The 23,595-nt window shown below is 38.3% G+C and overlaps 1 long non-coding RNA gene across 2 annotated transcripts; it reads right to left on the bottom strand.

The window, feature by feature from the left end:
* Positions 1-2,957: 2,957 nt before the first annotated feature.
* LOC131369811 (uncharacterized) lies at positions 2,958-14,239 on the bottom strand. Of its 2 annotated transcripts, XR_009207334.1 has the most exons (5): positions 14,069-14,239; positions 9,981-10,136; positions 8,262-8,359; positions 7,972-8,139; positions 2,958-7,405 (listed from the first exon to the last, which is right to left on the bottom strand). It is a non-coding gene; the product is annotated as an uncharacterized LOC131369811 (long non-coding RNA). The 2 variants fall into 2 exon arrangements; XR_009207333.1 differs by having other exon boundaries at positions 2,958-8,139.
* Between the last annotated feature and the right edge of the window lie 9,356 nt (positions 14,240-23,595).

Raw genomic sequence — 23,595 nt, 5'->3', positions numbered from 1 at the left:
GTAAAGTTTGTAGTCATTACTGTTGTTTCTAGTCTACACACACACTCAGTCTGAATGCTATTGGCTGTACAATTATGAACATCTCTGGAATGAAGCGTCCTAGCCCTGCAGGAATGCGTGGCCCCTGAACAACAATCACAGCAAAGCCACAGAGAGAAAAGACAAACAGAAAAGGAGTCTAGACAAAAGAGCTGACACGACTTCCAGTCAGTCGACTGATGTCACAGCCTATTTTTCCCCCAGTGACCTCACTAAACTCTCAGGGATTGAGACGGTGAGAGGGATTTATTAAGTCTCTTGCTGTTTTTCTCTCCTTTTGTGTAAAAGTGCTTGTGGTGTGGGCAGCTCTGTGATCCACCCAAACTCAACAACATTAGGCAAATAAAATACAATCACCATCTCCCACCTGGAGTATGGAGGTGAATTTATATTTGAATAAAAATTTTGCATATATGAATTAGTTGCACATCACATATTAGAGCTTGTTTGTTTGTTCAGTGGTGTATATAACAAATGTGCATGTTTGTTACAGTGACAGAATATATCCATTCATCCATTTATTTTCTGAACCGTTTATCCTATTCAGGATCACACAGAGTCTGGAGCCTATCCAATGGGACTAACAGGGTGCCAGTCTATTGCAGGACACAATCATACACACACACTGGACAATTTAGCAAAAGTCCATGTATTTGGACTGGGGAAGAAACCAGAGTACCTCCCGAAGTGCAGGAAGAACATGCAAACTCCACACACACAGGCCAGGAATCAACCCTTAACCCCAGAGGTGCAGGGCAAACACTAAGCCTGCAGAACTCCCAGTATCATTCATTTTTAGGTAAATGAAGCATCCAAGATTCCCAGGGCAAAGCAGACGCTTTCAGAGAGAAAAAACTCAGCATTTAGCCATGCCATCTGTTACACTCACATCCATGAAGTAAGGAAGTAAGTAAAGATGTCTGAAGTTCTTCATGTTCTACAGAAATGGGGAAACTCCTGTTAAGGAGCTGACTTTGGCTGCCAGTTGTTAATTAGCCAACGAGTAGCCTTACTATCTAGAATGTGACTCCACAGTTATGCTGTGTATCTACTAGAAACACTTTTAACACCAATCTAGAACATTAGCATTTGAATAAAACTACTTTACTCTGAGTAGAAAACCGGTGTGTGAGGGTATGGAGGAAGAGTCGAGAGGCAGGCGGAATCTTAGCCGAGCTGTAGGTGTTATCGTTTATTCAGTCCACTCTTTTCATAGAAAAAGGCTATGACAAGACCAGGACAACAGAAAACGGCTTTCGCACGTGTGTGTCTCGTGAGAGCATGCTATCTCTCTCTCTCTATCTCTCTCTCTCTCATATCAGTAAAGGGAGTTACTAAAAGCTCAAAGAGACAAATAGAAGTAGACTCGCACTAATAAGACACAGGTCAGACATCATCTTGCGTTACCTACCGCCACCTCTCTGTCCACAACTGACTGTTGTGTGACTCCCAGAAGCTTCACCTTTGACCTCACTTAGATGAAACCCTTCTTTTGAACGTTGTCGTTGTATAATCAAACAAACAAATAAAGAAAGAAACAAGTGTATTTATTGATCAAAGAAAGAAAGATTGATTAGTTAATTAATTTATTTATTTATTTTTATTTATTTATTTATTTTAAAATTGTAACCTGTAACTTTGGTTGAAATATAGGGTTTATTTTAGGGTTTATTTTTTTAAATATAGGGTAGATATTTTAAGGCAAATCTTTCCCCTACCAAAAGTGAATATAAACAAACATATGTACATTTAAACAACAAAATAATAAAAAGATATATATTTAATGTGTAGTGTATGTAATTCAAATATGGGACAGAAAAGATCATTTCTAGAAAGTACTTTTTCATAATGTGTCTACATCTTTCCCTCTGTTTCAGTGTTGTGTGTAAGACCGGACCACTGTCTGACCCTCCGACGGATCTGCCCAAACCCAAGAGCCCGAATGGGCCAGTAAGAGTGACGATAGAGGGGAAGAAACTCAGCGTCTCCACAGTTCTCTTCACATACAGGGTACTGATCACCTCTCTCTCTCTCTGTCGCTGTCTCTCTCCAGTCAATCTGCACTTCACTCAACATAATCCTCTTTGCATACTCAACCTATTACAGTCAGCTATTAGTAGTGTGTGTGGAAAGATTAACTGATGTAAGCTTAAATGAAAATATGAAAACGACTTAACTACTACTACAGAAGCTAAAGCTACAAAAGCAATATGGAATCAGTGCTAATCTGTATGTTACATGGAATTAGCCAGATTTTATATTTGAGTTTAACACCTCTCCTTTATCAGCTTGACAGAAGAAGTAGTATGAGAGTCACCCTCCTCTCCCTGCTGCTTTGCCCACTCCAAATATTTCTTCTCCACTTCCTCCCATTCTTCTGTCAGCGGTTTGTCTCTTCCTCTGGAAAAAAACCCCTTAACATTCCTGTAGTGATTATGTTTTCATTGGGTAAAGATAGGAATTTAAAAAAGGCACCACAACTGAGTTCTCAGATCCATTAGTATTGTGTTTACAGTCATGAAAAAGAAAGGACGAAAGAGATTTTTGGCAAAGTGCTTGGTTTGGCAAGGAGTTCATTGATATACCCTTATTGCCTTATACTCTTCTTCGGTTTCAGTTTTTTTCACCCCAGGGAATAGAGTGACAAAGAAGGGAAGAGCGACAGGGAACTGGTTTGCACATTCCTTGTATTCTAGAAGGTTTTCCATGATAAGATAAACCTTGTGATTATTGCAGGATTAGTAGTACTGAGTAGTGAGTACTGAGGCAAAAAGTCATTTCAATCACTTAAGCATTTAAGAGCATAGACACAAAAGGGTAGAAGTGTAGTAATGTATTATTTATTTCAGTCTAAACAAATAAAAATAGAAACACAACAAAAAAAGTGACTTAAAGTGACTTTAGGATTTGGGCCTCTACAAGCGACCAGAACAGCTTCAACAGACTATGGTATTTAGTCTCTGGGACTGTATTAAAGAGATGAACACCGGCCATCAAAATCCTCGAGTGATGCTTTGATGATGAGGTGAGCATGAACATGATGGAGTTATCATAAAAAAACACTCCCATTAACACAGAAATGGTTCATCATCAGGATCCTGTACAGCTACATTTCTGGAGACATGATCATTTACATTTCTGGCATTTGGCAGACATCCTTATCCAGAGCGCCTTACAATTTATCTCATTTATACATCTGAGCAATTGAGGGTTAAGGGCCTTTCTCCGGGGCCCAGCAGTGGCAGCTTGGTGGACCGACCTGGAAATGGAACTCACATCCTTCAGAGCAGTAGCCCAACACCTTAACCACTAAGCTACCACATCCCACATCACACTCATATGTGCATGCTGAAACATCGCATTGCAGATTTAGAAGGGGCTTAGCGATGAACAAATTAGATATTTGCACAAGGAATACTAGGCATTGTAGTTTTTCAATACTGATATGTGAAAACATTATATCATACAACACCATGTAACAGTATAATCCATAAAATGACAAATAACAATGCTCTTTATACTCACAAAGTAAATAAATGAGTGCAATAAATGCACAAATAATAAATCCAAATTCTGGCAACTCGGCAAGTCCCTTATAGCATAATGATAGATGAAAGACTACAGCAGCATAACGGAAAGTTTTCCACCATGATCAGCATCCATTTGAGTAGTATCTGATAATGGATTTTTGATCATCTGGATTGGTCTCTTTGAGCTGGCTTGCATCACTGATCTGACCTTAAACCAGCTGATTGGGAATGGATAGTGAATTGCAACCCATGGCTCTAAAAGCGCTTTTTCACACATTGACTGGTCACAATGGACTCCATTATGAAAAGAAACAGACAGTAAATATAACACCTTTAAACATGGGTGCAAGTGGGCGCATACCTTAGATTCATTCTGTGATATCACTGTGTTAATATACCGTTAAAGAAAAAGAATATGTTTTCTATAATTGTCTGTATTATTTGTTTCATCTATTCTAAAATATTTCCAAACTAACAGTGCATTTAGCATTTAGCATCGCTATCCACCAGCTTCTTACTGTCTTGCTAACTATTTTGCTACTTCCCAAAGTAGCCACTAGAGAACGCATTCTTTGACTAATCTATACAACCCCTAACCCATGCAACCCCTAATACCCCTAACACACACCATGCCCACATAATAGCAGATTTCTGGTCCCTAAGTCTTTCACTAAAGGCAGTTGTTAAAAAAAAAATGTTTAAAAACTACATTCAAACCCCATATTCTCAACATTTTACAAGTCTACTGAAAGAACTAGATGAGGAGGGTTGAACTTTGCTGTGAGAAAGTGAATCAAAGAAAGCTAAAAGATAATCAGAACAGCTGTGCAAACATTTTGATGAAACAGTAGGGCAAAGAGCTGCATGACGATGAAATGCTGTTCTCATCCCTCAAACCAGAACCCAGTTTCCCTAACGCTATTAGGACTAGATCAACTCTCCTTCACTACAGTAATTCATTGAATTAACATGGTACTACAAGTCCTGAGGGGATAACATAACGTCCAGTTTTGCCATATCTGGGGGATTTTTTTTGTTTGTTTAGCAACCTGTGAGTTAGAAGCTGTATACTTTGTAAGTACTAAGTATGTAATGTTTAAAGTATGCAATGTTTTTGTGGATTTAGAAAAAACTTATCAGACATTTTCCATCAGTAAACAAATGAGTTATTTTTATCACCATGAGTCTGTGAAGAGATTTGCTAGGACACAGCTGGGTTTCTGTATGTAGAGAATTGTTTAGGTGCTGGTGAGCAGGGTGATGGGAAAGACTTCACACCTCTCCACAATAACATTGGTAAAGAGATAACACTGACAGCACAAATAAAGCTTTTTGGCATATATATAACTACTACAATAAAACTTTTGAACCTAGAAGTTTCAGCATTCATTTAAACAGTTAACCACCACTATGGAGAATTCCTTTGGTAAAAAGATCTATGGATCAGTTCATGTAAGATTGTTTATGATGTCCACTTCCGCCCTGTTCAAAATGAATCTAATGTTTGTATGAAGCAAGTCAGTACAATTGCAGTAATATTCAAGTAGTTCCTACTAAGTAAGTAAGTTCCTAAGTAGTTTCCCATCTACCTGTCAAATCTGTCTCAATGACCCAACCCCTTTCAGTAGGTGCTTCATCCCGGACAAAGTCATGATGGATCTTATCCTGGTCACACTGGGCACAAGACAGGAATACACACATTCATACCAAGGGCAATGTCTCTTAGTCAATACAGCTCCTAGCTGAAAGGTGGGAAGAAACCAGAGCATGCGAGGAACTGTGAGGTATCGGTGCTACCTGCTGCTCCATCATGCCACCTTATGACCTTTAATTATTATAGTAATGAAAATTGGAGGAGACGTTTTCTCTAGTGGCTCACTAATGCACTCCTGGAAAAAAAAAATAACACAAGGTTAAAGGTTCCTAGTGAACAAAATTGGAACTCTTTAGATTCCCCCAGAGGTACAAGTTAAGTTGTGTTCAGAGTGCTAGATTTAACTTTAAAACACTCTAAGTGGTCTTCAAAAAAGAAAGTGTAGTACATCCTTAAAGGTTGTCTTCTTCACACTCTTGTGATACTAAAGTGAGTCAAGCAGCTGAAAATAAACACCCAAGTAGGTAAAACTTCCTGACCCTTCCTCTTCTTCTGGACTTTCCAGCCCTCTCCATGTCTTCCTCTCTTTTATTTTATTAGTCTTTATTTCACATTTAAGACCTGCATGCTGATGTATATTGCTAATGTGTGCTCAAGCTCAAGACAGCCAAAAATAACAAAAGCCAACATTCCTGGTCCCTGAGATCAGTGGCACTAACAGTCATATATTGTTCATGTGCCTAATATGGGCACCGGAGCTGGAATAGGATAAGAACCTTTGCATTCCACACAGGTCTTAAGGACATGTTCAAAAGCAAAAGCTGAATTTCCAAGTTGTCCAAAGATAGTGCAGGATGTATGGGAGTTGACCCACAATTCCCAAGCCCTCATGCAGCCCTGCAGTGATCAGAGAGAGAAAATAAATTCCAGACATTCCTGGGTGGACACTGAGTGGGTCACTCAAATGCTTTGATTTCCCAAGAGAAAGAGAAAGAAAATAAGCTCAACTGATAAGATGTCAGAATAAACATTTTTAATCAGCAAAACACTTCTAATTTCCTGTAACATTTCTGATTCTGCTTGTCAATAAATGTCACTGTGGATGTGTCAGTGGAGCACAGGGTTGAACGGCCTGGTAGCTCTATGGGAATATGAGAAGATGTTGCACAGCTTCTATAAGGAAAGGTCATAGCAGTTATATGAGAATTGACTGAAATCCACAAGTCCTGCACTTGGCATTCAAAATCCCTCCAGGACAGACAGAGGAAGACTTTTCCATGTTTTATTTACTCGTTCACAGCTGTTTCAACCATCACGTCTAGATCGCAGAACGGGTTTAGCTAATAGGGTGAAAGGCATTGGATTGCAGATTTCCGTTCCATGTTATTTTTACTCTCCCATTTTGCTAAGCCAGTGCCTGAGGCCGTGAATAGCAAAGCAAAATATTTGCTTTTTGCACATATTGACCATTAGGTTGAGGTCTAGTACCTTTACAATAACACACACACACACACACTTACTTTTCGAGCCTTGTGTTAGGCTGATCCTTCTTGCAGCTAATTAACAAACCTCAACCTCAGTAACCAAAAGGAAGCCTATGATATTTTTCTGAACAAAAAAACTCTCTGGAAAGATAATGTTTCAATTTTGACTGACAGGTAACAGGGAAGCTGCTGTCACCTAATGTGCCCATATTAGAAAGTGATGAACAGTGTTGAAAGAAAGACACAGTAATGCCCACACACACACACACATACAGACATAGCACAAATAGCTCATTAAGTAAAGAAGTAGACCACCCATGATGGTTCAAACCTGAAGCTCAACTAAAATTTCACCAGACTCATGACAAGATTAGACAAAAAACTAAATTGGCAAAACAAAAAGTGCACACTAAACAGTAGTCTCTTTATGCATTACTGTAATGTGCTAGATAATACAACAGGGCTGTTAACTTCATCTTAACAATTCCAGTCTGAGTAGGTGAGTACCGATCCGCTTCAGAGTAGTATAGTTGTTGTTTCCCAATTTGGGGTCGCCACAGCAGATCATTTGGTCCGCATGTTTCAGTTTGGCAGAGGTTTCACATCGGATGCCCTTCCTGATGCAACCCTCCCATTTAATCCGGGCTTGGGAGCGTGTTGGTTAACACTTCAGTGGCTGGGTTTAGCGCCCTGCCCGGGAATCAAACCTGGGCCGCGGCAGTGAAAATGCGTGATCCTGCCGCTGGACCTCCAGGAGGCTGAAGTAGTATAATTAATATTGTATTTAATTAGCTGACACACACTTTTATGCAGTGCTTTACAGATGAGGTGTGATACAATACACACATAAAGTTCTTAAATTATCAGATATACAATAAGTTCTGCAAGTTTTTAAAATATTGGCAAGAATCAAGTGCGATGTCATTTTGAAACAGAAGAACGAGGAATGTTACAAACGCTAGTCACTAAGCATTCAGTCAAACTAAGAATGACACAAATGAAACACTTTCCAACAAGCAAATGTCTGCAAATAAACATCTAAACACCTAAGAGCACATCTCATCATTAGGCAACAGACTAAGGCCAAAGGGCAGACAGGGCCGTGAGACTGAACAAGGGTAAATATTTCTGCATGAAGCAAAGCAATTAACCCAGAAATGCATACCTCTGGTTTCCTTTTGACCCATAACCTCGTTCCTCCCGAACAACCTTGTCTATTTGAGCTAGGGCTCTACCTCCCTAGAGTTCCTGAACCTTTTAGGGGAATGATTTATCAAAGCTGTGAACAGCATTGTAATGTGTAGCTCAGTATACTATTACGTACATGACACGGCGGTGCAGCAGGTAGTGTTGCTGCCTCACATCTCCAGGGTCCCTGATTCGCTCCTGAGCTCCGGTTACTGAGTTCCGCATGTTTTCCCTCGTGTCCGTGTAGGCTTCCTCCGGTTTCCTCTCACCTCCTTTTAGTTGGACTGGCTTCTCTAAATCACCCCTTGTTGTGAACAAGTGACAAATGAATGGATAAAATGTGTTGTTAGCACTCTGTTGTGTTTATGTTTTGCATTCGTGTGTTAATTAAGTGTAATGTGTTGATTGTTTGTTAATGACACGTACATTTGCAAATATTTATATCCTGGCATTCAAGATACACCAAAGCAAATCTGGAGAACAGCGAAGTCTTCTCATCTTCTTTCACGCTTGTATACGATATCCTGGGTGATAGACATGTTAGAAGTGAGTTTTAACCATCAGTGAACCATCAACTGTAGTGACAGCGAGCTATTTGGTCATCTTCTGACACTTCCAATGATAGACTTCTAATCAATTTTAGATTTTACACTTAAGCTACGTTCACAAATCGAAAATTTCTGTATTATGAGTTCATTAGTAGGCGTTACTGGTTGCCGTAGTAATAACGTTTAGCAGTGGGTGAAGCAGCTAGCATTACGAATTAGTTTTCTTGAAGCTAAAATGAAACAATTTGGAGGGAAATTTGGTGTTTGTGTAAAAAAAAAAAGAATTCATCAGTGTGTAGCTGCATCATATCATACGAGGTGAAGGAGAAGCAGTGTGTGTTCTTTGTCACGGATCACAAGCACTCTAATGTCTTCACTCCTATTGGTCACTCCTTATTTGTATTAACTTCTCTGACTGGACACCTAGTCACCAACAGTTACTGCCAGCTCTCACTGAAAATAAACTGGTCTCCGTTTGCTTTGTCGCTGAGATGTGTGAACGCAGCATTCTTCAGTCTGATGGAGCAGCACAATCCAGCACTGAATAGCCCCAACTTGGTAAAACATGTCTTTACAGAAATTCCACTATCTTTGAAAAAATCAACTCCAACTAATGTTTTCCTTAAATCACTGACAAAACATGTTTGTTAACAAGCTGCTACTGTAGAGCAAGACCCGAACCTAGGTGTGGGACACACTATATATGTTCTAGAGAGGCTTTAATTGGAGAAACCCAAGACTCCTACAGGACAACACAGCAAAAAACATAATTATTTTCCTGTAAGTGACAAGCTATAAAATTAAAACTGCCCCAAACTATTTTTGCATGCATGTGGAAACAGGGTGTTGTGGTGGTGTTTAAGTGAATCAGTAGTTATGTAATTCCATGAAACATGACGACATGAAGTTTTGGACTTGCTTGTGTGTTGATTTGTTTATGTGACTTAGGTTGCAGCTAACCACATATCCTGTGTGAGATCTGTTCTTGTTTAAATGTAACATTATTCCTTTCCCTGAGGAGTGAAATCAGCTCAGAAATATTCAGTCTCTCTCTCTCTCTCACACACACACACACACACACACACACACACACACTGTCGATGCAGTCTAAAATAAGTAACATAGTGTTTAAGAGATGCCCTTTGGGATAATAGCTAAAGAAAAAAAGAGTAAAGATTCTTCAATTTTGTCTTTATTAGTGGAAAAACTAATCTGAGAAAGTGAACTTGTGTACTTCTTGATATTCTTCTTGTTGTTTTCTCTCTCGACCAGTTCCAACTAGACAGACAGAGGAGATCTGATCTGATATTTCCTTCCCTCCCTTTTATCCTGGATTACTGCAACCCTACTAAAGTGTCAACTTAATGAATTCTTTCTGTCCACTTGCTGTTACACCGGTCAACCTTCTTTTAAGTAAAATGAAAAAAAAAAAAAGAAATCACATGCTTTTCTGCTTTCTTGCTCCAGTAAAATAGTTTTGTTGGCTGTAAAACACTTGTTGGTAGAAAAATGAGGACTTAAGAGTGCATGGCATACCAATGAGAATACCAATAGCTTTTACACACACACACATACACACACACACACACACACACACCAGTGTTGTCCACTTGGCACATTTCTCCGCTTGAAGTTGAGACTCTCAAGCACGCTACTCCTGATCCCTCTGAGCCAAGAGAATAAAAGCTCATTCTGCCGTTACAAGGTGTGGTGAGGGCCGTTTGGCCAAGTTCCAGGTGTACGTTCTTGTCACCTAAAAAAAGAAAAGAAAGTAACTGCAGAGGATTATACAATAAATTCATCCAATTTTTTTGTTTAACCTGCTAATGGTTGTGGTGGATCTGGATCTGGTGTCTATCCGGTACTTTCTTCTATCAGTAATAGATACAGGACCATGTGCATCAAAAAAATGGCCAGTTTTTTTCCCTACAGCCATAAATCTACTTAACTGTAGACTACACCACTAGGACATTTATGTCTCAGTAATACTTCACTGCCTGTAATCACCTTGCAGTTGCCCCACCCTGTACATTCTGCTACATCCTCTCTGCATAATAATATAATTATAAATGTACATAATTGTAAATTCCTAGCTTACCCTAGCTTCTCTCTCTCTCTCTCTCTCTCTCTCTCTCTCTATATATATATATATATATATATATATATATCTCTCTCTCTCTATATATATATATATATATATATATAGAGAGAGAGAGAGAGAGAGAGAGAGAGAGAGAGAGAGAGAGAGTGTTCCTGGTCTGTAGTGGACAGTATCTATCAAAAGTATCCTATAAATAAACATCACAACTTACAGGTTTTCTTGGTGCCAGATACCACAGGACACCTTCAGGGATCTAGTAGAGTCTATATATATATATATATATCTGCACTTGTTCTTTTGCACAATTGCTACAGTTTCTATAATTTGCACTTTTGGTAGATGCTAAATGTCTATCTGTCTATCTATCTATCTATCTATCTATCTATCTATCTATCTATCTATCTATCTATCTATCTATCTATCTATCTATCTATCTATCTATCTATCTATCTATATATATATATATATATATATATATATATATATATATATATATATATATATATATATATATATATATTCCAAGATCTATGCCTCCTTGATGGGAGGCTAATCCATTGCAGGACATCATTTGCATTCTTGTTCAACCTAAGCAGCAAATTAAGAATGTTAAAGAAACTGAAGGATCTAAAAATCAAATCAAGTGAACGTGTGGAAAATATATACAGACAAAATATATACAGACAAAATATATACAGACAGTAACCTGAGTTAGGATTGTACCAGAGACCATGGAGTTGTGAGGCAGCAAAACAGCTCATGTTACTCATATTAAAACATTTTTTAAAAATTATATAAATATTTAATTTCTCCTCAAGATGACTTTTCTAGCTCCTACTTTTCTGAACGCTGTTGCTAGGATCAAAAGCTATTATTTATTCACTTTCTAATCTCAACTCGTCATGTCAGGTGACATTAAATCACTGCTGGTGTATAACAGTTTCTGCTAGATTCCCTTACACATACTTGACAATCATAAATCATGAGTTATTAGACAAAATATTCCGTGGGCTTTTTGGTACTCTTTATAGTTGGCAGCTTTCCAGACCCCAAAATCTTTCAACATTTCATCATAAGGGAATCTTTCACTCTGCTCATCATGAGTCATGTGACATTTAGCACATATTTCCTTAAAACCTTACATTTGTATCGCATGTCTCTAAAAAAAAATCGTTATGGTGAAAGGATTCATTCCTCATTTGGACCAGAGAAAGGGCTCATTCATTGCACCCGTACCCTGCTGAGAGTGAGCCTGGCTCGTCCGCTGCTGCGTTTAACTAGCTCTGTGTTCAGGTTTAATGAACTGAGGCATTCTGGTCCTTGCACGCACACCTCACAGTCAAACTCTGATGTCAAAACGGACAGGAAGGGTTATTGTTAGGTTCTCATTTTCCAGACCCTTATGTGGCACTGCAACAGCGCAGTAACAGGACCAGTGGAGCAGTTAGATGTGCAGTGTTATACCACAGAGAGGTTGATTTCTCCAATCAGAAGGTGTGCAGACTGATGCACGGCTCTAACAGTAGCTCTGGCTGTAGGTCACATGATCAGACAGGCTACTCTTAAAGCGGTTTCTGTAGTTTTCTATAATCTTTTATAAAATACTGGGGTCATCTTATATGGTAAGATGCTCCACAATAATAATACGGTGACGCTTTCTGTTAAGCCGAGCTCACATTAAACTTTTCGTTCTAGTGATTTCCATTCAAACACATGCGGATGCTGGAGAGCAGAAACACAAGCTCAAGTTCTAAAGTTGACCTGCGAATTCATATTAAGCGAAGATGTGTGACCAGGAGAAGACAAGCCTAGGTGGAGGAAACACTTTGAAAGTAAATAAAAAACAACATCAGAGGGGTAATCTGTCTGGTTTGCGGTGTCACGACACGAGTTTATGGTATTGTTTACTTTAGGTCCATTAACACAGACATGTTAGTTGGTTACATCTCTAACAATGAGGAAGCACTTGAGGAAGTCAGCTGGCTAGCTCGTTGCTAACAACGACAGCCTTGGCGCATGATGTCAAATCCAGTTGCTGCCCATATTCGCGGTGGTCTCTGACGAAATTTCACATGCTGAAAGTCTAGTCATGCCTTAAAGATGTGGTAGATATTTACCATTTATGGAAGAATTCTCAGATAATACAACACCTTAGATTTCATATAACAGCATGAGTATGGTCAGACGTGTGTTTCTCCTTATTTAGATTTCCTCTAAGAGAAAGTCTCAGGACAGAAGAATTTGCATGTTGAAATATTTTTTTGCTCAACTGACAAACTGCATTTTTTCCTTTATCCTTTTTTTGTCTCAGGTTGGTGAGGAAACCAGTGTTTATAGCTGCTGTGATGTAAATAATAACAGGAACTAACTTTTCAGTGAGAAATCTATGTGGTATTTGAGGAATAACGCTAAGCTCTTCTTAGGAAATTCAGGGTGTGTGTGTGTCCCTGTGTGTTATTCCTTTTATATCCTCAAAGACGTTTCGAGGCACATAATGGGTTAAATTAATTAATGTCACTCTAATAGCTTGACAAGGACAAAGAGGAAGATGAGAAGAAATGAAATAATAAATAAATGCAAAAATAATCACGTCAAGTAGAGGAGGTGTGGAAGATTTAACATCTCTTGACTCCCAAGTCCCGATGGATAAAGCTCCTGTGGTAAACAAGTGAAACCATTATGCCTTCATTCACAATCCTCAGTGTGTTAACTGCCAGAGTATCACTCAACAGATCTTGGCTTCTGTCCCCTCTTAATCCTTTCTAAACTGTGTTTACTGCTCCTGTGGTATGAGTGGTATGTCTCTGCTGGCACACCCATGTCTCTGAGAGACGGGGACACAAGCCAGGGCTAGCAGGTGAGCCATTATCTCTGTATGCATGAGAGACTGTGACCTTCGCTCCTCATCCTTGCCTGTCCACCTGGTGGAATCTTCTGGTGCCAGAGAAAACAATTCCTGACCCTTGAACGGAGACGGAAATCGTGCGATTCGCAATCGTCTATTAGTGGTGCTTCCCTTTTCGATGTAATACCCAAGCAGAACTCGTAATCGCATTAGGAATGACCAGACGAAAGTAAAACTATAATAATATTTAGGAAATACTTCTATAAAGCTTATTTTTCCTTTTACATGTTACATGTCTGAAAGTCCTTATGTACTTATTTAATAAGGCTTAATTCTATTAAATCTACAAACTCCTTTTCCATGATGAGCACAAAGACTGTTCTGTGCTCATCCCAGGACTCTTATTCAAATTATGCATGTTTAAAATACTTGTACGTACCGTCTTGCCTTTACAGTACCGTCATTACAGTTGTATTCGGTAATGATTTATAATCCTACTATCCGGTGTCACCCAGAAGCGGATGTGTTCCCTTTAGAGTTTTCGAAAAAATCTTTCCCTCATCACCTCAGGGAGATTTTCCTTGCCGCTGTCACCTCTGGCTTACTCATAAGGGATTTAAATCTATAGCGCCGGATTTCTGTAAAGGTGCTTTTTGACACGTTCTTTTGTTAAAAGCTCTACGCACAATGAATTGAATTAGACCGAAATGAATAAGTGAAGGAAGCGGTAAATATTTACCTAATTAAATCCTGTTGCTCTCAGGTGTTGATTTCCAAAAAGCACTTTTGTAGAACCAGCCTGCCATGTATTACATTTAGTAAAGGATCTTCACTGATTTATCCTGAGTTGTATGGAGACTAGGAACATTGGGGAGAAGGTGGGAGAATTTCATCTCAGGGCTTTTGTGTATAGCACAGTATTTTTGAATGAAGGTGTGTCTGTCTGTGCGCTCTGTTATTCTGTGTGTGTGTGTGTTAGTGTGTGTGTGTAGTACTACCTGGGTGGTGAGGTTAAAATCTGAGCAGACAGACACTGGATTATATGTCAGAGGATGAAAATGAGATTTCAGGGTGGACAGCAAGATGCCAAATACCACAACAGTGTGCAATAAGAGAGAGAAGATGCTTTTAATGAGAAGGAGGCTATAAGAGACACAATTAGGAGCATGGAGGCTTAGGAAAAAGTTGCTGCAATGAAGGTGCTGCTCCTAGACAGCAACAGACTCATCGGCTTTCAGACAGTCTGGACAGACAGACTAGTGCCGCAACCATGTAGGCCAAAAAATAAATCAGGTTAAGAGACAGGGAGCTGATGCTTATCTGAGTGCACACTCACGCACACATACACACACAGTAAATCAGTGGGCTGTACATGGACGCTAATGTCCTGAATAACAGACAGCTCACAGCGAAAGAAAGACTGCTCTTTACTCCAGAACACATACAAAGCCCTGCAAGTCATAGCATGCTATAATAACTTAACGAAGTGGTTAAGGATGAGTAATTGACTGGTAATTACAACCAGCAAGGACAGCAAGACAAGAGAAATGCAGAGAGAGAGAGAGAGAGAGAGGGAGGCTGAAAAAAAGGGAGTACGAAACGTTCTGTTGTACTCATGGGAAATTATGCTTTTAAAAAAATGTCAAAAATGAGGTGAATAAATCGTCTTTGGTGGTCCTAAAATCATTCCTTTCTTACATGCTTGTTTTAGTCTGTCTCTCCTGAAAGAAGAGCATGTGAGGCAGAGCAACACCCCATTTCTGGCCTATTTTCTTCCCTTTAGATTGTTCAAGGATGAGAAATGTTGATAAAATACGCTATATAATGCTTTCGGTCCATTTCAACATTGAATTTTTTTTGTTTCACTTATATATCTGAGCTTACGTAACTACTCTTTTCTCATTTCTTAGTGGATTCATGCCATTTGAAATTTAGTGGGTTTTAATGGAGTGTGTTTTGTACGTCTCAGAAATAACTCATGTCAGCTAAACCATGGCATTTACTCAGATCTAATCTCAGCTGGGGAACACAGTGAGTCCTGTTGATTTACAGACGTTTCGAAATCCTAACTCAAACTATCTTTGTTAACACTGAAAGAAACGTGTAACAAATCTCCTCATTAATTCTATCTTTTTTTTCTATTTCACATTATAGGAAATTCATTTGTGTAGAATTGCAAGAAATAAAACCACTCAGGTTCTCTCATGTCGACCCCCCCCCCCTTTTAAAAGACATTTCATCCTCTGAGTCATCTTCATCTGCTAATCAGATCTGACATGTTAATCTAACCTACATCTTAATTTGCAGCTTATTAAAGTTTTAAAAATTGGAGTGGAAAAGCAGCGACTTCTCATAGCCGGCAGTGGAGACAGCATCTACTGCACTGGCCTCAATACACACGGAGCAGACGCACAAATTTACTGCTTATCCACAGCGTCTGAGATTTTATCATGAAACTATGTGTTATTTCTTCACCACTTCCAGTTTGATTTTAACCAGTTTAAACTCACGGTAAAGCGAAAAACCATCGGTCCTTTCAGAAAAGCGAACACATCTGAATTTAAATCGTCCAGAGAAACGAGATCTCAGGCAGAAAACAGATGGACTGAAGATACCTGGGACACAGGAGCCATTTTAGGCTTAGTAAATCTGACTCCGGTAATAACGGCTTTAAGCTACTATTTTTTTGCTAATCCGTTTTGCAGAAATAACCTCTAATAATCCCAGCAACCGACCATGTATGGGACCAGATGAGTGATTGCACCACTATTAAATCTTTTCACTGGTGTCAGGACCCTGGATGTTGATGGGGGAGAAAATACCCACACTGTACATCTTAGTGTAATGTAACAGATATGCACTGTAGGGCTTTGGGCTTTTTCTCCAGGCTTATATTCAATAGCCACAAAACTGTACACTGTTCCAGTTACTCTGTCTAGTAATTACTGGATAATCCTAACTACTTATTGAATACTATGGTCAATATTTGAATAATATCTGTCAGCTTTGGGACAAATGAGAGGTAAAAACCAGGGCTCTTACAAAGTGTAGCCTTAAATATGGTCTTATAAAAGATAGCTGACTGAATAATCACACATACTGCACCTAAAGGTCCGTATACAGATAAACATACCTAGAATCATTTATCATAAAAAATAGCTGAGCTGATGAATGACAGCTGAGACATGTCTAAGCAATGGAACACACAGAACATTTCATGGACTTACTTTCCCACAATGCTCAGCTCTTACAATCTTACTCTTTTTTTTGCTTCCATCCATTAACTCTCCTTCTGCTTCTGTGCTCTGTAAATGATCTGTTGTCTGGGTTATATGAGTGGTTCTTCAGACCTCCCAGGTAGCAGGCCTCCCTCAGTGACAGAGCTTTGCACAACTCAGCTGGAACAACCTCCTGCATGACAGGAAACCTTGGCTCTCACTTTACTCTCTCTGTTACACATTCTCCTTTTCTCCGTATCTCTCTCACTCGCTCTCTCTTTTTCATTTACAGAATCTGTCAACTTGACAAATATAGAGTAGGAACGTGTTTGTAACCTGGTAAATCAATACCAGCTTGGGGCTGATCGCTTGATGGTGATCCATATACACTGTAAATACACATAGGTTGCGTTCACTTTATAACACATTCCAGAACCAATACAGCTTTGTCAGTTCTGCTGCTAAGGGAAACCTTGCAGCTTCTAAAATAAGATTAATAATTACCAAGGCATCTCATGCGTTTATCTTATGTGTGTTATTTCTTGCTGTATTGCCTTCCTAACAGAGTTTAGTTTATATGAGCCATTCTGCCGAATGGGTGCCATTGTTTTCCCCAGGACATTATATGTATAAATATGCATGAAAATTAACTGTAAAATACATTTTATAATTAAGCATAGTGTTCTGCAAATTGATCTCATTGCAGATGTAGAATATATAATTTAAAACACTGATAAACATGATCTAGAACACTGAAAAAATAGCATTTGTTACTTGTCCCCGCTCTCTAACACTACACTTTACCATGGAATATAATGATTGAAATCTTTCAGAAATCTTCTACATTGTTGTATGAATCCATCTCTCATCTATCTCAGCTTTCAAATACTTTCTTTTATAATAAGTCCATGATATTATTGTTAAAATACACATTTTAGTCATGTCCCCAGGTTTCCACTCAGTCCTGTTACCCTAACACATTTCCCTCTCTGAAAAATTTGGAGCATTCCACATGTTCAGTAGGAAGGCACATCATCCAGATCTCCTGAAGACCACGGGAAGACCAAAAGTAAGTTCTGTCATTTTCTTTTCTGTACATTTAATAATATTGTAACTAAGACTTAGTGGGTCAATCTCAACGTACTGTCCTGTTACTCAAATTATTTCTTGAAGCTACTTGTTACTTTTAATAATACACATTTTTGGTAAATGAGTAGAATGTGCTCAGTTTCCTCATGCTATTAGCATAGATGCCATGTGACTAATTTTCATGTATTTGCTAATTCTGTGCTAAAAACTCAGTCCTGTTACTCATATAAAAAGTAACAGGACTAAGTAACATTAACAGGAGTGAGTAAGGTCCTCTACTTTACTGATTTGTTTGACTGAATATTCGTCAATATAACACTATTAACCTGATTTCATTTGAAATGACTAAAGTTGTTGAAATTTAGGTTCAGTTTTATGTGTGAATACCTTACTTACTTTCAGGGAACCAATCCACTACTGAGTGCTGCAGAAAAGCAGCGGCGGTATCGTGCTCAACCCAATGCTGACCCAGAAAGGAGAGAGAAATATTTAGAAAAGGACGTGAAAAATACAGGAACGACCTAGAGTCAGGCAGGAAGAAAACCTCAGCGAGAGAGAAAAGCGCAGACGTCGCAGAAAATGGAGGGAGACTTACCATAGGATCAAGGACAGGAAAGATGTTCTGCAACGTCTCATCACCCCTCCACACAGCCCTGAGCTATCACCAATGCAAGCTATAGATCCACAGTCAAGCACTTCCAGGTCTAGTTTAAGTTTATGAATTGGATCAGGTGTCAGAGGTGTACAAAGGGGGGCAATAGGGCATATGTGTGTGTTTATTACAATATAATAAAGTGCTGTGTAATAACTAAATAGTACAGTGTACAGAGAGTATCTAAAAAAGTACATGACTGCATTACAGTACGAAAGTAACCAAATTCTACTCATCAAGTCAGAGAAGTTAACGTAACGGTACATTGTAATACCTATTGCACTATTATGTGTCATTTATTGTGATGCACATGTCTGTTTTAGGCAACATCATAAACGGCAGAGGAGAAGCCAGAAAACAATAAAAAAAAACAGACAAATTAAAGAACTACAGGTTAGGTTAGGTTCTCTATCAGGTTAGGTTCTCTATCTGTAAACCCTTTTCCTCTTTTTATTCTCCCTTCCTTCCCCTCTATCTTTCCCTTGTTCTCTCCACTCCCTTCCCTGTGAAGAACATGCATGCCCAGCCACACAAAAGCACACACTCTTAGATGTACATATTCACATATTGCCATGCGTTCCTGTTACCCAATGTTCATTCCTGTTACTAAATTGTTTTTTTTGTTTTTTTTTCCAAAAAATAAAGATATACTAGATAAGATATTTTTTTGGCCCATCATTTATCCAATTGTTTAGGAAATTACACAATAAAAAGATGATAAACTTGAGGTCTGGGTTTTCTTTAAAATGAAAAAAAATGGCTTTGCATATTCAGAAAAATACAGCTTGCATGCATATATAGTGATATTTTAGTCACAAATATCAATTACTTAAATGTGTAACCAACTATCTCTTGAAAAGTGGCACTTTCGTGAAGGGAAAACAAAAATAATTAGTTGATATACTTTTACACATACTTTTTAAATGGCACATGAGTTTTGGTAACAGGACTGAGAAAAATGCAACCATCATCGGATTAAAAAACGTAAATAAATAAATAAATAAATAAATAAAACAAAACAAAACAAGGTTGCCTGAGATGGACCAATAGACATTCTGATTAGTTAAATATGTGTGTTATTAGATTCAGGGCTGAAAATATATCAAAAATGAAATTTAATTTTGAAGAGTTACAACAACCCAAATGGCACCCATTCGGTGGAATGGCACATATATTAAATATATTTTGACCTCAGAAAAAAGGGAGTCGGCCAAATGGTAGAAATGTAAATATAAATGGTGGCTGTGACCTAGAAGAATATGCATTTAGCAGCAGGACTTGGATTTGAAATCCAGTGGAAACAAAAATAATGATAATTATGGAGTTCCTGTAATGGAGTCGTAATTTTCATTTATTGTGCAAGATTTATTTCTTCATTGAGAATGACGCTTATTTCAGTACTTCTTACAGTAAATGAATAAATATGTCTGTACAAAGTGTCAGATCAACATGTGCTACATCTGAAAACTATAAAATCAAAAGTAAAATTCATGAACCCAGTGAAAACTGTTTATAAAACCTTCTCATTTGTACTAGATGTGCTCTGTGAGATTTAAAAAAAAATGGTAAGATTTTTATTTCTGAATCATGACAGCATCAGTTCCTGACCACATTCACACAGTACAAGAAGCTATAAAACCTAATCTCAGGTGGGTATTAGTGCAAAAGGGCAGTTCCTCGCAGCATCCTCTATCCCTCACCAAAGTTGTAAGGAAATCCTTGCATGCGCCAGAGTCAGGAAATCAGCAGATATTCACTCTGGTGTGAAACGTCCTGTCCTCTCCGCTCACCACGACCCTGAGCGCAAGAAGGCACATTTACGTCAGTGACAAGCTCGTGTATATACACACGCTTCTGCACACAGGCACACATACGCATCTGACTGTAGTGTGGTGAATCCACAAGCACTGGAAGAGTGTGTGCTCTGTTACAAAAGGTCAAACTGCACTGGCAGACTAGAGAAGAGACCACTATGTAATTCCAATCGTAAATACTGTCTATGACGTAAAATCGTGCCCAAGGTCAAAGTGTGGTCAGTTACAGTAATCAAAAGGCCAGACATTACCCAGAGCTCAGCAAGTCTCAAACTCCTCAGGAGGATTAATATGTGTAATATATAACAGGAATGTTCTTTAAAACTCCAGTCTTTGCAAAGGGAAAATATCTTGAATATAGTTAAATTTATCTCACATTTTCTGTTGTAGGATTAAAATAAAACAACCATATGATTTAATCAGAGTATTATTTCAAGGTTTTTACTGCAAGCTTGAAATTGTTTGGTTCAATACTTGTATAAAGAGAGTTGAGGGCTTTTTAACATTCAAACTTTTGACGCCTGACAATTTGATAATATTATAAGGAAAGCAGGAACACTGGAAACACTTTCCAACAAAAGTACACGAATAATCTGGCACTAATCACTAAATTAATTCTTACTTAAATATGAACTAATGGTGAGTTAAGGCATGTACTAATCACCAACTAACCATAACAATGTCTTATGAATTCATACCTTAAGTACATGCTTGTTAGTTGCATTAATTAACACGTCGGAGTAAACCTGCTCTATTAGAATATTAGGATTTATATTCGTTGCCATATGCAGTACAGCTGTGCACACAAACCTCATTGAATTGCACTGGATTACTTTCAAAATTCAGGACACACTAATAATAAGCACCAATATTTCTTTCTCAACCCTTTTGCGTCATTCTCCGGCCATTTCTCTTCTAATCTCACTGTAGTATATGATTATTTCCCCTGTGATTTTGGTATTAAATGTCACTGTGTTTATTTTGACTGCTTTACTTCATCCGTGTCAAACAAGTCTCCTGGCTTTAAATGGTTATGAACAGTCGATTCTATCTTTTCTGTGCTCTTGTTCATGTCAGAAAATAACCTTATAGAATGGTAGAGAATGGTTTTAAATGTTAATAGTTGGAAGTGTCTCCTAAATGGATAAATGCTACTGTATTTTCACTCTTAAAGGAGTAGAGCCTTGAGCTCGTGACAGCCAGAGCATGTCCAAGTACTCATAAAAGAGAGGATTGGAGAATGATGGAAAACAAATTGAAGTGAAATGATTGGTGTTTATTAGTTTATTAGTGCGTCCTTCTACATTCAGTAAGGAGGATCAGTGGTCAGTGAATGATGTTGCTCTAAGAAGCCCTAAGTAGTGAGCATATATAATGAATAAGAAGCCCCAAGTAGTGAGCATCTATAGTGAATAAAAAACCCTATGTAGTGAGCATGTATAATAAAGAATCCCTAAATAGTGAGCATATATAGTGAATAAGAAGCCCCAAGTAGTGAGCATATATAGTGAATAAGAAGCCCTAAGTAGTGAGCATGTATAATAAAGAATCCCTAAGTAGTGAGCATATATAATGAATAAGAAGCCCCAAGTAGTGAGCATATATAGTGAATAAGAAGCCCTAAGTAGTGAGAATGTATAATAAAGAATCCCTAAATAGTGAGCATATATAGTGAATAAGAAGCCCTAAGTAGTGAGAATGTATAATAAAGAATCCCTAAATAGTGAGCATATATAGTGAATAAGAAGCCCTAAGTAGTGAGCATGTATAATAAAGAATCCCTAAATAGTGAGCTTGTATAGTGAATGCAAATCCCTATATAGTGAGCATATATAATGAATAAGAAGCCCTAAGTAGTGAGCATGTAAAGTGAATAGGAAGCGCTATGTAGTGAGCATATACCGTAAACAAGTAGCCCTAAGTAGTGATAATGTATAGTGAATATGAAGCCCCAGATTTTAAGCATATATAGTGAATAGGAAACCCTAAGTATGGAGCGTATATAGTGAATAATAAGCCCTATATTTTTGAGCATATATGTAGTGAACTAGAATGTACTGCATATAGGAAACGATATAAACAGTTTGAAGTGATGCTTGTTTAATTCCTATTATTTCTTATAGAGCAGGTTTGATTGAGTTTATGCCATGTACTTGTTATTTATAAATGAATTCATAAGACGTATGTCATGGTTAAGGTTAGCGCTTCATTAGTTGGGGATTAGTACGTGACTGAACTCATCATTATTTCGTATTTAAGTAAGAACAGGGCACTGGTGGCTCAGTGGTAGGTTTCTCGCCTACCATGCGGAAGGCCCAGGCAGTGGATGGATGCAGTGCCGGTCCCAAGCCCGAATAAAATGGGAGGGTTGCGTCAGGAAGGCATCCTTCGTAAAACCTGTGCCAAGTTGTTGTGTGGAACAGTTGGTCCGCTGTGGTGACCCCTCACACACGTAGGGAGCAGGCGAAAGATCAACAATTTAAGTAAGAATTAATTCAGGTATTAGTGCAGGATTATTCAAGTGTAAGAACTAGTGTAATTAGCCAATAGTGTATATTTTATCCAATAAGGCAATAGTTTAATCCAAATTATTTATCCGATTTATAAATATCCAGTATCAAACAAGACAAAGACTTAAAGATTAATAGTAAATATTTAATTCTCTGTAGAATTTAATGAATAGTTTTCATTGTGTTAATAACAGACATCATTTCAACATCAACAGAATTTGCATTTCCTAGAGCCGGTTCTGCTGGTGGAGATTTATCAGTGAGACAAACACGGTCCCTCTGAAAGCTGACAGACATGCAGGAGCCAAGAGAGCTATCTGTCTGCTTGTTTTTTTTTAAAAAAAGCTTTATTTGGACCAGGAAATGCGCTATAGAAATATTATCATTTGTAAGCATAGTATAGTGAGACAGGAATGCTGGGAATGCTTGGAGTTAGGTGTCTTGCTCATGGGCACAAGGGTAGTGGTTAGAGGAAGGACATTTGACCCCAGAACCCTTTAGGGCTAAGTCAACATCCCCAGAGATTGTATCAGGGATCCTTCAGCTCTGCCATGTCATGGTTCATAGTGCGGAACTCTGAGTATTCACTTAGAGATTTGCATAGAGTTTAGCACAGTGATATTAAGAGCCTGTGTCTCGAGGGAGAACAATGCAGGCTGTCAGCAGGATTTTGCATGTATAACCACCATTTGCCTGCGGACTGAGCAAATGACTTTGTTCATTCACATAGTGTTTTAGCGCTACATCGTACAGCTGGCAACTTCATGTTCATTAGACTCTGTTCCTTTCACTTTCTCAGTCTAGTCAGAAAAGTTTATTTTCCAAGATTATTATGAACACTGCTGATTTATGTTAGATTGAATACGTTATTTAAGTCACGCAGTGAAACACTAACACATTTGGATGTGAATAAGTTGCAGGAGTTAGGGTAATGACTCAGGAAAAGAATCCTAATGGCCCATAATAGTTTAATGTTGTCTGCT

This window comes from Hemibagrus wyckioides, linkage group LG19, assembly GCF_019097595.1.
Source record: "Hemibagrus wyckioides isolate EC202008001 linkage group LG19, SWU_Hwy_1.0, whole genome shotgun sequence".
Taxonomy (NCBI): domain Eukaryota; kingdom Metazoa; phylum Chordata; class Actinopteri; order Siluriformes; family Bagridae; genus Hemibagrus; species Hemibagrus wyckioides.
The sequence above is the reverse complement of the archived record's forward strand: the minus strand, read 5'-3'. Positions and strand labels throughout refer to the sequence as shown.